Raw genomic sequence first — 17,253 nt, 5'->3', positions numbered from 1 at the left:
GGTGCTTACAGGACACCTTGGGTTTGTTATTGCGAGAGAATAAAGGACCAAATGCCAGAAGATCTTAAATGGATGTAAATTACTTGCTATAGGCAAACAAGAACATCTTGTTTGCTGATTTTTTTCTATTTACTGAGCATTTTATCCTGTATGAAAAAAACCACACACTATTTCAGTCATCACAAGCTGCGCTGAACACATGAGATTCATGCTACTCTTTCGTATGAGATGCTCAGCTGCAGTTAAGTTCCATATAAATAATAAGACAGGAATGCTGAGATACTAAACATGACAATAAAAGTTAAGTTAGAGGAAACCTACTTTTTCCAGCTGGAAATTTGTCCAGAACTTGGTTCTTTTCCTGGCTCTGTTGAAGTCAGCATAGACATGTTTAGGTGAGGATAAAAGCTTGATTTTAAAGCAGTTCAGTATTTTCTGTTTGTTTGCATTTAAAATGCCTATGTATCCCATCTTACGTTGGACAAATTGCCTGCTTCTGTAGACTTGGGATTACCTTTCTAAATATAAGAATGATAATACTGAAAATACTAATGCTTGACTATTGTTTTTATTTAAATTATAATTATTAAGAGCATTTTAATTCTGCATCGAAAGCTGCATCAATAGAAGCAAATCCCCTTTGCCTTTTATGATTTCATTGATTATACAGATATGGTTTTCTAAAATGTTGGAGCTAGTGTCTAAGGTAATTTTCCTTCTCCTAAAGTCATTCAAGATGAGGGAAAACACCAGCTGATTTTCGTTGGTATGCTCTTGTTTTATAGGATGAATGAGCGCCAGATGATGATCATCAGCAATCACTAGTTTATTTATTAGAGGAAAATAGAAATCTGTGACTTTTGAGTATCAGTTGTCTTTTATGGAGTATTTTAGAAAGGTACTACTTCTAAATATTCTCCTGGGTATTTTTCAAGATAGGAATCTTACCACTAGCAACAGGAAATCTTAACGATTTAGGTCACTGCAGACAGAAGTCCATTCAGCAACAAGTTTTGGATGGAATTTGTAGCTGAATTTAAAAAGTTATTAGCAATTAGGATGGACTCTGTACTTTCAAGTGCTGAATAACAGAGGGAACACTATATACATGCTTTTTAAAGCAAAAAAACTGTGAAATGTTAAAATCCTGCATTTCAGCAATAGTGCAGGATTGTGTGTGTTTAATATAGTAACAAGTTTTTTCCCAGACCCCATTTTTCCCAGTATCCCTCTCCCCCTTATTCATTTTAAGTGATCTTGGATGCAGTTATGATCCTGAAGGTTGTCCAAGGACTTCATTTTTAAGGAACTGTACTTTTAATTTGGTGTGAGTTCTTTGTGGTAGGGTAATAGACATGAAAGTTCATGGTTCCGTGTGATAGTTTTGTTTCTGTCAAGGAGCAAGTTTTGCAGAAGCTTCATTGTCCATCGCAGGGTAGGCTGTGGGCCCCAGCGTGAAGAAAAAAAGCCCAAACCAGAAATTAAAGCAAACAAAAACATTCCATCTGATCATGCTAAAGATATTTTAAATTAATGATAAACTGACAGCACAATAATGTGAGAACCAAAGTACAAAATTCTGTTTAGAAGATTGAAAATTTGATTTAATTGTTTTGAAGTAAGATTTAACTATGTGTTTAGTTAGATTTCACAAGACGGAAGCATGTGCAAATGAGGGTAGATTTTCCTTGCAGCTCAATGTGATGATAGACATGAAGGCAAGCAGTCATATTTTTAAAAAGCACTTGGTCCTGTTTAATATACAGACAAATAATATGTAAAATATGTTTTAAAATCACTCTTACACGTCTTCATGGGAAGTGTTGAGGGCACAGTGCTTCAAAAAAATGCCTGTTGCATAGGTGCCTGAGATTGCCATCATATTGCATGCCATTGCAATAAATCTGCAAACTCTGTGCAGCTGAACCTAACTGCCAGCAAGGGACTTCTCTGGCATTTAGACACAGTGGCCAATCTCTGATATCTGCTCTGCGTACAAGTTCAGTGCTCAGGATGCCAGTCTTTTCCCCTCTTCAGGGCATTTAGAGTTTGAGGGACTTCCTTAGCACAATCTTCCATTCTTACAGCTGGTAAAGCAGAGCATAAAGGCGTATTGAAAAGTGAAAGCGGCATACGAATGTGTTTGTTGCTCTTTTTTGTGTATTTCTGAACATCCTTTTTGGTGGGTAAACCATGGGGATTCTCTGAAGGAAAAGATTCTTCAGTTCATGCAATAGCAAGTTATTGCTTCCAAGCAAGTGGGTTCCTTCCCCTTCAGGGCTCTCCCATTTCATGTCCCTTCAGTAACCAGAGACCAGACCAGTAGTGTGCTTTTCCTTTTAGCAGCGTGTTGTGATGTTAGAACTTCCTGCAAAATCATGTGTTTCATATGTTTTTTGTATTTTAATCACATTTTTAAAGTGCTCCCAGATGTAAGCATATATTTGGTTACGGTTTACTGCACATGCTTATGCACCGATAAACTGGTAAAGCCTGCCTGTAAATCAATACGTGACTTTCTATTGACTTCCAAAAGCTTTGGTTTGGGCTGTTGGACTCCTTGGTGTAGTCAATGGATTCAGGTCACCAGTTTTCTCAGGGGTGTTCAGAAACAGTTGGTGCAATAGTTACAGTTGCAGTAGCTTACTAACGTGAAGAGTCCTATTGCAAAAGGAAATGCTTTTCCTTTTTCTTCCTCCTCCATGACATCTACTTATGCTTCAGTTGCCTCTTGACAAAGATAAGCGAAGCACCCAGTCAGAGAGGCTGGGTATGTGCTTAGGACTTCCATATATTTGTGCAGGAAATACTAATGCATACACAGGAAGACTAATGTGTTCTGGACTTTGGAAATTCTCATGCAAGTGCACTGTAAGTGCTAATATAACAGGTAAAATGACTTTATTAATTATTATTTTTTTCCCTTCTCTGATTGGGAAATTCATGTCTGTTCATGGCATCCAGAGACCCTTGCTGCTTTCCCACCAGGCAGTCCTTCTGGGCACAGGCAATGCCCCTAAGGGAAGCAAGCCACAGGAAAAGGATGAGATGACTTTCCTACATAATGCAATAAGTGCCTGGAAATGCATGTGCGGTAAGTGAAGCACATGTTGGCTTTGTAGAAGGCTCAGCCCTACTTGTGCTTCACCTGTTTTTTCCTTTCCAAGCGGGAATCGTTAGCAAAATCAAACACCAGCAGGTTCCCTGTTGCTAAATCAGGTTCTGTAGGAGCTCAAGCAAACATGTATGGAAAGCTGAAAAACATAAAGCAGCCCTCTGTAGTGCTCCTTAATTGCGGGTGGTGGGAGATAGATGAAGCTGCTCATTTCATTGCACAGAACCCCTCTTGAAAGTCTCCTGGTTTGGGGTGGTGGGGTGCCTTGAGAACCTAGTGTCATAAACAAGAGGAAAGCCATGGGATAGATACCACGGTACTGATGGCCACAGAACAGATTTCCTGGAAGAATGGGAAGCTTTAGGAAAAACAGAAGTTCTCAGTTCATAGGTAGAAAAATCAAAAACTTGGAAGCTTGTCACAAAGGTAAAATTGGGGTATTTTTAAAGGCTTGGCGAGTGAAAGCTGAGAAAAAGAAACTTTACCTGATATATTTATTCATAGTCAACAATAAATTGGGAGAATCAGGAAGAGATTGATGCTGAAGTCTGTTCAGGTCTTGCCATGCAGGACGATTTGTTGGCAGCTTGGGGAAAATCTTAAAAAAAAAAAAAAAAAAAAAAAAAAAAGCGTGTGAGAGATGCACAGGAATGTTCATCATTTATCTGAATTGCTTCGAATGTTGTAAGGTGAACTCAGTCTTGGCTTAGAGGCTGCATGCTGCTGGAGTTTTACAAAAAGCAGGTTTTATTTGGTTCACTTGGGACGTCCCGAATGTTGATAAACTGGAAGGACTGTGCCAGTACTTCTGTCATATGGTGACAGAGAAAAACATGTACAACAGAAACATACTGTGCAATGAATCAAGTAACACAGTTTCTATTCAGATCACAGCCCTGCGGGTAGATTATATAGAGAGTAATTTTAGCCCTCTTAGAAGTGTGTTGCTAGAATTGCTCTATAAAGAGGAGAAATAACAGAAGCCTGGTAATTAAACATGCTGAATTAAAAAAATTTGGAGGGAAAATATTTATTGCAATAAGATTGAAACACTTAAAATCTTTTCAGTTAGAGGCTCACATTAGTCTTTGTGCACCAGTGGCATTTAAATTAAAGCCAGTATTTTTCCATAAATAGAAAAGTTGGTTTTGATGAAGGGAGAATTTTTGATGAAAACAGCTTCCATTTGAAATCCCTGATTGCATCTATAAACCAACTCCTTTGAACAGTATCCTGCTGGCATACTGTTGATGACAATAAAGCTAAATATAAGTACAGAGAGAGATCTACAAATGTGTGCGTGCATTTATATATTTATATATGTAACTGAAAATTGGAACTAAGTGGGAAACTCGGCTTATCTAATTCATATGCAGATGCGGTCTTATGATCCCTCTCCCCCAAATCTGGTCAAACGCATATTTACAGTTCCTTAGCAGGGTAGAGAAAAGCAGTGCCCACTGTACCACAGCCATTATGATCAGATTATAAATGCAAACCTCTCACAGTACCCATGCTTGTATGAAGACCTACACACAATTGCTGAGAATGGACATCTTGGGTAGTACGTAGTGCTAACATAGGCTGGAAACCATGGGTTAAAAATCTAAAATTTTCACAAGAAGATGTTATTTTTTTAACATTCTTTTAACCTTTTTTTTTGCTGTTTCTTGTAAGAAGTGTGTCTTGGAGTCATTGTTTCACAATATCTGCCTTTAAAAAAGAAAACCTACTGCTACTTTTTATTATATAATTATTTATATAACTAAGATTTTGACCCATTGAATCGTTTCTGCTGTATCTATTTTCCAAATTCTACAGCAAGGAAGTAAAATTGATTTGCTTACATGTGCATTTAAAATGAATGCTGAGGCAATCTTCCATCAAAATACTTGTAATAAGGAAGGCACCATTGCCGTATGAAACTTCAACTTTTTTGAAGGTGAATTGTGGTGAAATAACAAAGACAAACGTAAACTGCAAGTGTGAATCCATCACTGATGTTGCCTACCTGTTTAATATGTATTCAGAGAAACCTATAAGATCCCTCTTTTAGTGCTTTCAGCCAGTTGTAGTTGATGGCAAAGTTCATGAGAGGCTTTATTTTCAGATTTTTTTCATTATTCTGCTCTGGGCTATCTTGTAGCTACGAACATATCTGACTGTGTATTCATAAGGAGCATAAATTTTAGTCCAGTGTATGATGTCTTTGATAGAATCCATAGAGCATTTACTCTTCTATAAAGGGGCTATATTTATACTGAGAAAGCAAGTGTTTACTGTTGCTCATTTTGTATATTTTTAAGCATGTTAATATTTTCTATGATTCTGAACTAGGAAGAAAAATATAACTTAGGAAAAAGAAAGTTTGCTTACCTTCTATTTAATCCAAATAGTACTAATTTTCTAAATCTTAAATTAGTTATTAAGCAATATATTTTTTTGCAAGTGATTTGCTTATTGCAGCAAATGGCTAAATGTTCTTCTGCATCAACACTACTGCACGTGTACAACATGTGGGAAAAACATTCTGAAGGACAAGCAGTAGGAATCACTGGATCCTTTAATGCAGATCTCTAATGCAAGGAACTTATAAGGGTAGCATTGGCAACTTGGAGGATGCAATGAGGTTTTAAAGTCCTGAGGTCATGAGATTAGTTAAAAGTCTTAATTTTCATTAAAAAAAAAAAAAAGAAAAAAGTGGCATAGTCCAAAGTGCTAGAGAAAGAACTATAAAACTTGACTTTAGCATGAATTCAAGTCATCAGTACAAGGTAACGTTTAAAAATCCACCATATGTTTTAATTTAATTTCAATTTTTAATATCACAATCCTTTTAAGTCTTACTCTGAGTTTGTATATGCCAGAGTTTTAGCTTCTATAGAGGCACACAGTATGTATGTGCATATAGTCATGTAAAGGCAAGAGGTCCCCTCAAAATGTCATCTGATTTCTCTGGTCCTTGATAGCGGAAGGTAGCTGAACACATGATAAATGGAGCAGAAATCAGAGAGCAGAAAATGGTAATCGACAATTTAATCAATAAATAGATAGACCACAGTGTAAATATCTGTTGATGTTTATAGTGTCTGGGACAACAGGGAAAGGGTTCAGTGCTTGTTCTGCTTTGTAATGCTTTAGCAATGCTTGTAGCCATAAACCTGCCTTAAAACGCCAATTAAACAGGGTTTATGGCTGCTTTGTGTTACTGAAGTGATGCAACAGATCAACATGTATCAACGAAACTAGCCTATTGTTTTGCTTTTTTTTTTTAAAAAAAAAACCCCAAAGCTGAATAGCATAAAGTAACATGAGTGCCTTGTGTCTCAAAGCAACACGTCCCACATGTTGGATGGTCTTCTCCCTCCCTGTAAACTAAGGACAAAAGAAGTTATTTGAATGAACTAATTGGTGGTAGGCTGTTTGGCCCATAAGGTCCATTGGAAGCATCTAGCAGTTGGAGAGATGTGGTGCACAGAGGACGAGAAGTGGTGCACAGCTGGGGAAGGCCCCAGGCTGAGCTGGCAAGGAAGGTAGGCAGCACCTGGAGGGGAGCTTCAGATACCTGACAGTGAAGATTTAGATGAGGAGAAAATCTGCAGCCGGGAACAGGTCTGTGAAGATTTACCTTTGTGGTAGCTGCTCCTACACAGAGCTTTTCCGAAAAAGCTTTTATTTGGTTACTTTTGAATCTTCTCATCCGCCTCTTTTCCACATCTGTGTATACCAGTCTGAACTGCCGTGTGTACGATGTTTTGTACACTGTAATTTTACCACATATGTTATTCTTTAGCATTCTATTAATTTAATATATAAGAAGAAAAAAGGTATCTTTAATAAGTAACTCACCAATATGTGAATCGCGTCACATTAAGGAACCAGCATTCCCATGAACAATACTTTGCAATTGCGACTTCTCATCAGAGCTTTTAAGACTGATTTACAAAATCTGTTGAATTGCATAAGCCTAAATCATTGTGAAGTGTAGTGGGTGCTTATAGATTAAAAAGAGAAAGCAGAACAAAATTTGTGATCATTCAGGCTAACCTTCTGTGTGTAATCTCAATGAATTCCTATTTGAAGTACGATTTTCAGAACGCAAGATCCAATCTTGATTTCAAAAGGTCAAGGACAGAGAACCTGTCATCACCCTTGGGAGGGTGTTCCAGTGGTGAAGTACTGTTCCCTCTGTATCTGCATCATATATCTGATCTGAACTCGTCTGCTGGAGCTTGTTTGTAGTGCTGCCTGTTAGCTGTAAGAGCCCCCTGTCAAAACTCTTTTAGACAATGATCAAGTCAGACATATTTCATAGAATAAATGGAGCTGCATTAAAGAGTTTCTTCCAGTCCTTTATTCACAAGGCTCTTTAGTGAGTTTCTTGAACTGTACACACCAGACATCGATACAGCCTTCCAACACTAGATGCTTGAGTGCCAAGCACACAGTTAATCCAAGTTCTCTGTTCCTATTCAGGCTTCTTCCACAGAGGCCTCCGGGGATGCATTTTTCCCTTCGGTCCCAACAGCCCATCAGGAGCTCATGTTCGGCAGAGTCATGTTCACTCTTAGTGCCAAGTCTTTTTAAGAATTGTTGCCCCCAGCATAAATGCTCTCGCTCTGCCAAGAGGACTCTACTCTCTTGTTTAATTTATAGATGTATAAATTGGTTCTCAGAGTGAAGTGACTTGCCCAGAGGCTCACAGTGGCAGAGCCTGGGAGGAACAATCAAACTCCTAAATATCATACTATGTCCTTGCCAATGGACTATTAATTTACTTGTTCCTTCCCCTGTACCTTATGTTCTGTATGACTGAATATTTTCCTGGTTTCCCTGCGTGGGCTGAGGCTGTATATGCTCTTTCTTTTAGTTTTGATTTAGTTTCATCTGATGAACAGAGTATACTTTAGGGATTACAAAGCGATAATGCTATTTCTAATCATGTTTATTGCTATTACTACAAAATCTTATCTATAGAGTTAATTATTTCCTGTAGTTGTGTGACGAATAAAATATTAATCTTGAGTATATTATGAAATGTCTCCCGTCTCACTTAACTCAGGATTAAATTTCTTTCATTGCTGCTGGGCCCTGTTCAGGGTGGTACTCTTCCCCTGCTTCCTCTGGAGAGCTGATATCATGCTGGTTTGTAATATTCATTAGCAGCCCAACCCTTTTTCCGGAGATAACCTCTGGTTATGCCCATTTCAAATGCTTCTCCTTTTAAAAAGTGCATCAAGAAATGAATATTTTCAAGAAAAAGGAGCTTGCACCTGAAATCTACTTCATGGGCTGAATACTGAGGGAGTCCTTGTCTTCTTGAAATGGATTAATGTTACCAGCATGACACCCTCGCACCAAGGAAATAAGCTGTCATTTCCCTTCTCAGATGGTAGAAGACCATTCCCTGGTGCTAAGAAGAAGAGTAAGACTGCTTTTTTTAGGAATACTCTGTCTTTAAATGCTTCTATTTGAATGGAACAAGTGCTTCATTGGGGAGGGGGAGGGGGGAAGGGGGAGGGACACCAATAAAAAACAACCAACCAGAAAAACCCAACTTGATTCCTTAGGATATCCAAGTGTATGTGAAAATAAAAATGAATCCCATGAAAAGCTGAACTAGCTTGAAATTAGTAGGTATTCCTAGCAAGTTCTTGAACAGTTGTTCATCTTCCTTGCAATGAAGGAGGCCTCTTCTTTTATTTTTAGTTCTAATTTTCTCTTGAAATACTTTGTTAAAGCAGTTGTCTGGTGTAAGTTATACAGATTGTAGGTCTGCAGTTAATCACAGCCATGCAGGGTTCTACCAAAGGCCCAGGCAGCACAGCAAGCTGCCAGTAATGGCAGAGCAAGCTGCCTCCTTCGCAGCAGGGAGCAATGTGGTTGATGTGACGTGGGTGGAGATGGCAGTGGCTCCCCGTTGCTGGTCAGCTGGCATCCGTGATGAACTTTAACATCTCCCGCTGCTAGAGGGGACACGTTGTTGCATACGATTGTGTACTGTCTAGCAGAAGGAGGGTTGAAACATCACCGGGGCTACCAGCTTGTACCATGAAGAAGAATGTCAGCATGGACAGGGAGAGCTGCTGTGTTGAGGCGAGGCAGGCAGTACAGACAAATCTCCAGGGATGTGAGGCTCCTGGGCCATCACGCAGTGCCCTGGAACAGTGTGGCATGGATGCCCATCATCAGTTCAGATCATTCACTTCAGGTGGTGACTGACAGGGCCAGTGGAGAGGTGACAGTGCTTTCCTGGGGATAAAGGGCATCCCATGCTGGGTCTGGAGGAGACCCCTGCGGCCAGGCCCAGACCAAGCTGCTGCATGCCTGAGGGTGCCAGGCTTTGGGGGGTTGCAAGGTATGCCTCAGCCTCGTGATTGGCATCGGGCCTGCAGCACTGTGGACCAGGCCATGAGTTCTTCAGTAGCCTCAGTGGTGGCCAGAAATGGTCACAGCATGTGCCGGCTCTGCTTGGCCACACTGCAGGGAGCAGGAATGGGACAGGGTCTCCTTCTCCCCCCTGCAATGCAGGGAGCCAAGCCCCCCAGGTCCTTCTGCTGCAGGTCCCTCCAGGAGTCTGGACCCCTCTCAGAGGGCGAACACCCTGACTAGCAAAAGGTATTTTAGGAAGAGCAAGACCAGCAGACGGACTTTTCCTCTTGTAAAAACTCTCAGTTTCCAGGCTGGCCGGTGTGAAATACTTTCTTGTGGAAGTTCTTGAGTTAAAAAGCAGATGGTATCTATGTGCTATAGTGTAAGTGCATCAGACGCACTTGGAGGATTAAAATGACAACTTATTGGAGCAAAGCAGGACAGGGAGATGAACGGCCGAAAGAGATGTTTTTAGTCAATACAAAGTCATTGGCTTTATGGAGGCATGTAGAAATGTATTTTACACTACTCAGAAGTGCTAAGTTTTCAAAGTTGTAAATCTGCTTCTCCAGTTTATATGGTAAGCTAAGTAAAAGACAACCTCAATCTTTTTTATACTTTAGCTTTTTGCTTTGTTTTTCACCTACCAGGTAATGAGTCCTTATGAAATTAGAAAGCAATCCTTGTCTGGCTTGGGTAAATAGAAAGACTGGCTTGTCCTTAAGTGATTGATTACTTTTAAATTACTGTGAAAGCTCCTTTTAAATAGGTCAATGTAAGTGACAAAGTAAGCAAAGCTACTCCTTTTCCCCTCTTTGTTAGGGGTAGCTTTAAAATTTTTGGCATGCACTTACAGTGTGGAACTTCAGATAGTGCACCTCTAACACACTTCCTAAATGATACACAGTTATGTGAATGGAGTAGAGGTGATGCATGTAATGAAGTTTAACAACTTTTGCAGTTTTCCTTTTAGATACATTGTTTTTGGCATTGTAACCTCTGTGAAGCTCAGAAATTGAAGTGCCTTCCACTTTAGAAAGCGCTGGACTTTTTTTTTTTTTTTCCTCTTTTGTTTGGTTTGATTTTAGGGAGGAAAGTAGATAATAATGATAGCATCTCTGATTCTGAGACAAGGGAGAAAAATACAATACTTTGACAGCTTTTTTTTTATTTTTGACCCACTTTTTGAAAATTTCTGCAGCTGAAACATCTGGGAAGAGATGAACCGATTTTGGCAGGGAGTTCTGTAACAGTTCACAAAGAGGCTGGGTTTGATTTTAATGCATTGGAAAGTACAGTTTAATAATTACAGTTTAATAATTAGCATTCAGGCTGCTCAGCTAAAAAGTCTGCTGAGCATGCTCATAGACTAAGTCAGCTACATATTGGAAAGTTAGAATTTGAGATATCACTAGGAATTAGAAAGATAACTGGAAGGAGGCATCAGAAGATAATGTAAAGCATGCCAGAGCTCAGGTAAGGGTTTTGCTTTTTAAAACTGAGCATTGGTCACCTCCCTATAGTTTATCATAGGAAAGTACGTGGTCATATTACGCTGCCTATCAGCAGGGTCCTAATCCTGCAGGACAGTCTGTGTAGTGACTTGATTTATGAAGCCAACATTTAACAGAAGATTCAAGTATATCTATTCATATAATCTAAAGTTTCTTCATCATTTGACTGTGTACTGTTTGCATTTTGTAACTGAGACTTGCTGTCATGGAATAATTTATACTGCTTAAAGTAATCCATATAGTAATCTGTTCTTACATCTAAGGATAGAACAAAGTTACTGTTTTATAACTAAGGACAAGTGTTTTACAGAAGGAGTGTTCTAAGGTCTGTTTTCTGAGCCTGTGTTGTTTGACTTCTGTCATAACACCAATGAAGTAGAGGAGCTAGGCCCACCCACAGACCTCATCATAGGAAAGCAAATTTTACTTTGCTGGAATACCATAAAAGTTCGATATCTTTGGAGAAGAATTGGCTGACAAGTCTAATGTAATAGAAAATATACATGTACTGCCAATCATCAGAAATGTGAGGGGAGATAAAACCGCTGAGACCAAGACAAAAATCAATACAGTTGGCTAACCTCACTGTAGGATCAGAAACCTTGTTCCTTTGCCATGTATTTCTTTCTTTCTAAATAAATCGTAGTGCAGCTTGCTCCCCGGTCTCCCACCAAGTCTCTCTGTTGTTCCTGTCCGTCCTGTTTTGTGGGCAGCACAGGTGCCTCGTGGCATTGCTTCAGAACTTCCTCTTTGGTCATTGGTGCTTCTCCAGAGCAACGTCTGCTGAGCCCTGAGTCTCCCAGTGTCTTTCCAGAAGAGAGGTACCGTGACAGAGGGAACTTGTACAGCTTGCGTCTTCACTTGTTGCTGCAGAGGAGAGCTTAAATCCGTGCTGTGGAAGCACTTACAAAGGGCATAGATGGCAACAGCACAGCCCAGAACTCAGAAGGGAGTTTATTAGGACAGAAGAAAAATAAAGCGGCTGCAGCTCACGCGGGCCTCCCAGAGACAGCTGAGGCCTGACGTGTTTGGCCCTGCCGCTTGCCAAAGAGCAATTGGATGCAGAATGAGGATTTAGGAGAATGAATAAATATTTGGGGAGTGCAGGAGTGGAATGAGTCTACTTTGCTGTGTAACTTGTTTAAAGGACACAGTTTGGCAGCCAGAACTGTTTGCAGGTCAGTCAGCTGCCCAGGGGGGAGTCGGGGTACCTGTCAATGCATTTAGTGGTTCTCTGCCTGGCTGAAATCCTACGTTTGTTACAGATGTTTGGTATATACAACGACTTACATAATGCTCAAGCTGTAATGCTGACTAGTAGAAAAGAGACGCTTTTAAAAATGTGTTTGTAAAAAGCTAGGAAACCACTGAATAGTAGTTTCAAAAATCTCACACCTGTACAGTATGACTTGCACAACTGATGGCCCCAGGTTTTTTGTTCATATTCATGTGGCTGGTGTTGCAGTGGACTGTGCCAGAAACGTGATGGCTGCCCACACTAAGAAGTACCACTGGATGCTGCTGGCGGTTCAGGTCAAATCACCCTTGAGTAAACAGTAGTAAAGGTCCATTTTTTCTAAACCTCTTATGTTTGCTTTTTATGTCTGAAACCAACATAAAGATTTGGCACTACAGTTCCATTATGTCTTTATGAGAACAGCTCATGATGCTGAAAGCTTATCAAGATCTTAAAACTCTAAATGTAGCTCTTCAGTTAAGCATAATTAGAATTTAATGCATCAGTTTGCTTGTCTACATTAACAAATAATAGAGTACAATGGAAGCTAATCTGAAAAGCTGGAAGCTGAAAATTTTGTGCTGAGGACCTGATGTCCACACCTGGGTTTTACTTCAGATTAGGTCCAGTCTGGACCTAATTTATGATCAGAGAGTATATTGTTCATAAGCAAGCAACACCACTCTTTTTTTTAGTCTTATTTTTATTTAATAAGCGTGTTGGGTTTTTTTTTTTCTTTCTCTGTCAGGAAATGCATATGATGTTCTGATATAGGTTTGGGTTATGTGCCTGGCATATAGCAAGTAGCACAATGAAATGCAAATTAAACTTATGTTGATTCAAGAGGGTTTTAAAATGAGATTCTACTTTACAAATACCACACATTTGATGAGGTTTCGCTACATATTTTACTGAAATTGATGTTTTAGGGCCATGGAGATTGCAGGCTGAAACAGGTTGCAGGCCATCTGCTCAATATGTTTTCTGCGGTGGCAGCCAGTTCCAGGTGCTTTGGAGTTTAGAAGTCCCTATATTAGATGGCTGTGGAATAAAATAGCCCCAGGGCAATGTCTTTGAGGTCCATATCATGTTCTCTGTTTGTTATATTACCTTGAGCAAAATATTTTGAAAGCATTTTAGTCTGCAAACAAATATGGTTTACTTCATACATACCAAGACATTGGCAATACAAAGGACCTCTCTATGTCCAAGCTTTAGGTACAGACAACTTACAAACTTCACAACAATATCTTCAAATGGCTTAGATGATCTACAAGTTATAAGTTTACTGAAATTGATTTCTAATTTCAGTAGATCGGTGGAATCAATTTGCGAGATGCCTTGTCAGATTAAAATGCCTGTATTTTGTTAATAATGAAACAAGTTTCTATTCGTCTGTATTTTTTCTTTTTTTCAGTACGTGTCCCTCAGCAAGTTATTTGAGCTATTGGGCCCAAACCAGCTACAGAAACACAGTATCCATCCTCTGCCTCCCAAAATGGTTTCTCATTTGTAGATATTAATAAAATAAAGATTTGCTCTCTATGCCTGACTAGAATTTTTGTAGCTTTTTGCAGTCCTCCTGCATCAGTAGTTATATTGAATCTTTTGGATTATGCTTTCTAAAGTTGGGGAAACCCCCACCGTATCTCCAGTGAGATGGGCTTGTAGGCAATTGCAGTGTTATTTTTTCTATATTTTTTATTATAGATAATATTTCACAGTACACTGAGACTTTCTGTATTTATACGTTTTTTGTATACCTTCCTTTGCCACTAGCAACATTTTTTTTCTCCTGTTCACTTCTGCATGCATTTATGAGCAAGCACATTTCATTAGATTTCCCTTTGACATTTGTACATGTTTTTAAAAACTGGAAATTCAGAATCTTGTCACTCAAACCCCTGCAGAAGACCTGGTTTTGCTCCATCTGTTCCTCCCAGGCTGATAGGGAAGGGCAGGATGGCTGGCTGCAGGGATCGCTTATGCAACCCAGGTTGGCGCTCATGAAGCACGATGCCCAAGACAGCAGTGAAACTCTCCGCTAGGAACACAGGGGTGTCATATTTCCTTCATCCTCCTTCCTCTGTCTTGTGAAAGTATTGGACAGCATTCACAGCTGCCTCAACTGTTGACAGGGAAGAGCTGTGGAAAACTAAAGCAGCTGGTTTTTTGGAAGCCTTTTTTTCAGTGAAAATGGGGCTGAATGCAAAGAATTTATATTGTGTTATGTATAAGTATTATATATAAACCAGAATGAAGCTGAAAGTTGTGTGTGTGGCCTACATCTCCACCCATCTTCCTGTTCCTGTTCTCCAAGCTCAACATGAGAACATCCTGGCAAAATCCAGTTCTACCCAAACCTTACATTTTTTGTATTCTGCTTGAGTCTAGCTGATGTTTGTGCCTTCAGTAAATACTCTGCAGGTCATCTAGCTGGGCCATTTGTTTCCTTCATCTGTATCCCTTCCCACTCATCTCCCAGTAAGCACCCTCAGACTCTCCTGAAACTGTTTTAAACTTTCTCTTGCTCAGAAAATCACTCCAGTGGTTCTTATTTCAATAATATTAATGAAGCTGTCTTTGAAGAAAGGCAAAAACTGTAATAAGGAGCAATGACAGGAGTCTTGCTAGTCCCAGTACTGAAACCAATGTGAAAATGAAATTACTTTTCACTTTACTTTGGGACCAGATGGAAGAATAAGTTTTTGCAGTGTGAATACTTAAGTAAAATGTGCAGGACATATACTATTTTATTCGATTGAACAAATAAACCAAAAAGCTCCACCTTCTTGTCAAGTGACTCTTTCAACAACTGATGCTTTGAAATTCAAGACAGTAGGTTTTTATTCATGTATCTCTTACTAAGCATATATATTTTGAATTCTCAAAAGCAATAATACAAAGGTGAGAAATTAATAGCTTGCTTTGGGACCTTTGCTGTGGGTTTCTTGCAGTGGATCTTGGATTCTTTTTGATATGTTCAGGAATGCTAGGAGGCAGGAGCTGGTAGAGAGAGACTTGAGCAGAGACAAGAGGACCTCTTCTGTCCCTTCCACAAACTTTTAGCCTGCTTCTCTTTGGAAGCAGATAGCTGATTCATGCCCATGTCATGTACTGTCTAATCCTGAGCTGATGACCCTTACTGCCTCTACATGCTCCCTTTTAAGGAGACCCCACTTCTTAAGGGCAGCGTTGAATTGGAAACAACTTTATGGACTTGCTTTTTGTTATGCGAATTAACTACTTCAATTACTTGTCTTTCTACTGTGTTTATGGACTTGCCTGTTTCTTATATGAATCAGTTTAATTAGCTGTGCCAGTTCCAGTGCTTGCAGAAAGATTTACAATGGTTGATCCTTGCTGATATTTCCACTCCACAGTCTCCGTTAAACATAGTGTTAGCGCTCCACAAGGGAACATACGTAAGTGGAGATCATGCTGTGATGATTTCTTAAGGACTCTGGCATTTGTGTGCATGTGTGTTGGTGTGCGTGTCTTCCTTTTGCTTATAATTAAACGCTATCTATTAGCACTATAGCTATATTGGAAGTGCTGCTATTTCTGATTAATTATCCTTCAATTCATTTGGCTTTAGTTAGTGATTATACATAGCTTCTTATTTAGTGGGAATAACATCTGCTGAATATAAGAAGAAAAATGCTGATTTAAGAAATACATAGATTATTTTGAAATATTAGATATTATAGATATTGCTTTAATAATCTTTTATGTTTCTAGCAATATTAAAAGTCCAGATTGTTGTTTAAAATTGCTTATAGATTACTTGAAATATACCCTCAGTTTAAAAAATCAAACAGAAGTGCTGGGTTTGTACAATGTTTTCCATCAGAATTATAAATATTTTTTTCACTTTTGATTTTTCTTCTTCTTTGGCCTTTTGTATGCCCCTAGTGCCAGCTTTCCTGTGGATTGTGTCCCAAAACTAAGAGTTTTGGTTTTGAAGGTACTTAAGGAAAAATGGTTATATCGTAGATTCTTATTTTGGAGTCTGATTTGTCTGCATTCTTCAAGACTCATCAGCTTAGACTATGAATTGTTTGAAAGAGATGCTCTGATATGTTATAGAAAGATTGTAGACCAAGGTATTTATCTTGTAACTAAAGAGATTTCATAATCAGAATTTGTAACAGAGACAATCTTAATCATTTCAAGCGATAATGTAAGTATTGTTCTCCTTAGTGTAAAGTAAGAAGTTAGGTAATTTTTCAAAATTAAATTAGGCAAGACCTTAAACAACGCGGACTTTTAAAAGTATGTTTTTGCACTGAGGAGAGCATTGCTTTTTTTCTGACCTGTCATAACTGCTGTTAATTTGGGCGTAGCACATCTTACCTACTTTGACATGTAAGTTTACAAAGGTAAATATGTGGAGTTTGTGTGTTAACTGACCAAGTAGATATGGGATATTTTAATATTCAAATTAATTGTGCTCTAGCGGCTTCAGAACTATCTATCTGTGCTATAAGAAGGAAAATGAATAAATAGGCGTCTTCTCAAAAAGAGGGATTTTCAAACAAAGTGCAAACACCTCATTCCCAAACAACATGGTCAGGTGAGACCAGCCCAAGGATCTGAAGGTAGCAATGAACGCATTATTTGGCATGTGACTCTATGAATTAATGTGGCCAAATTTGCCTTTATGGGCACAATAGTGTTGAAAATTCAGAAGGCCTCAATTCCAGTGTGATTCTAATTAGCCTCCCACTGATGTGTTCAGCTAGATCTCGAGACAGGATCATACAAAATTAACAGACCTCCAGTCAAACTTAGTAAAACACATGCTTTTCTAACTGCCTTTTATTGCCTTCCTTTTCTAGGTCTTTAGGGATTTTACACTGCGTATCTGGAAAAACAAGTCAACGTTTAAACACTAAGTCTACAGCTTGAATGGTAAGGGATAGCTGTGTTGTTATTACTCGGTTAGTGTGAAGTTGATGACTTGGATGAAGGAAGTGCCATTCCAGTTTCTTGGCTTGGACCTTTCGTGCTTT

At 39.1% G+C, this 17,253-nt stretch overlaps 1 long non-coding RNA gene across 1 annotated transcript in view; it reads left to right on the top strand.

The window, feature by feature from the left end:
• Positions 1-17,253, top strand: part of LOC134521181 (uncharacterized) — a 363,047-nt gene that overhangs the window by 9,561 nt on the left and 336,233 nt on the right. The window contains exon 2 of the long non-coding RNA XR_010072674.1: positions 17,080-17,152. This is a non-coding gene — a long non-coding RNA (uncharacterized LOC134521181). The remainder of the gene's footprint in view (positions 1-17,079; positions 17,153-17,253) is intronic.

This window comes from Chroicocephalus ridibundus, chromosome 1, assembly GCF_963924245.1.
Source record: "Chroicocephalus ridibundus chromosome 1, bChrRid1.1, whole genome shotgun sequence".
NCBI lineage: Eukaryota > Metazoa > Chordata > Aves > Charadriiformes > Laridae > Chroicocephalus > Chroicocephalus ridibundus.
This window is presented reverse-complemented; position numbering and strand designations above follow the sequence as displayed.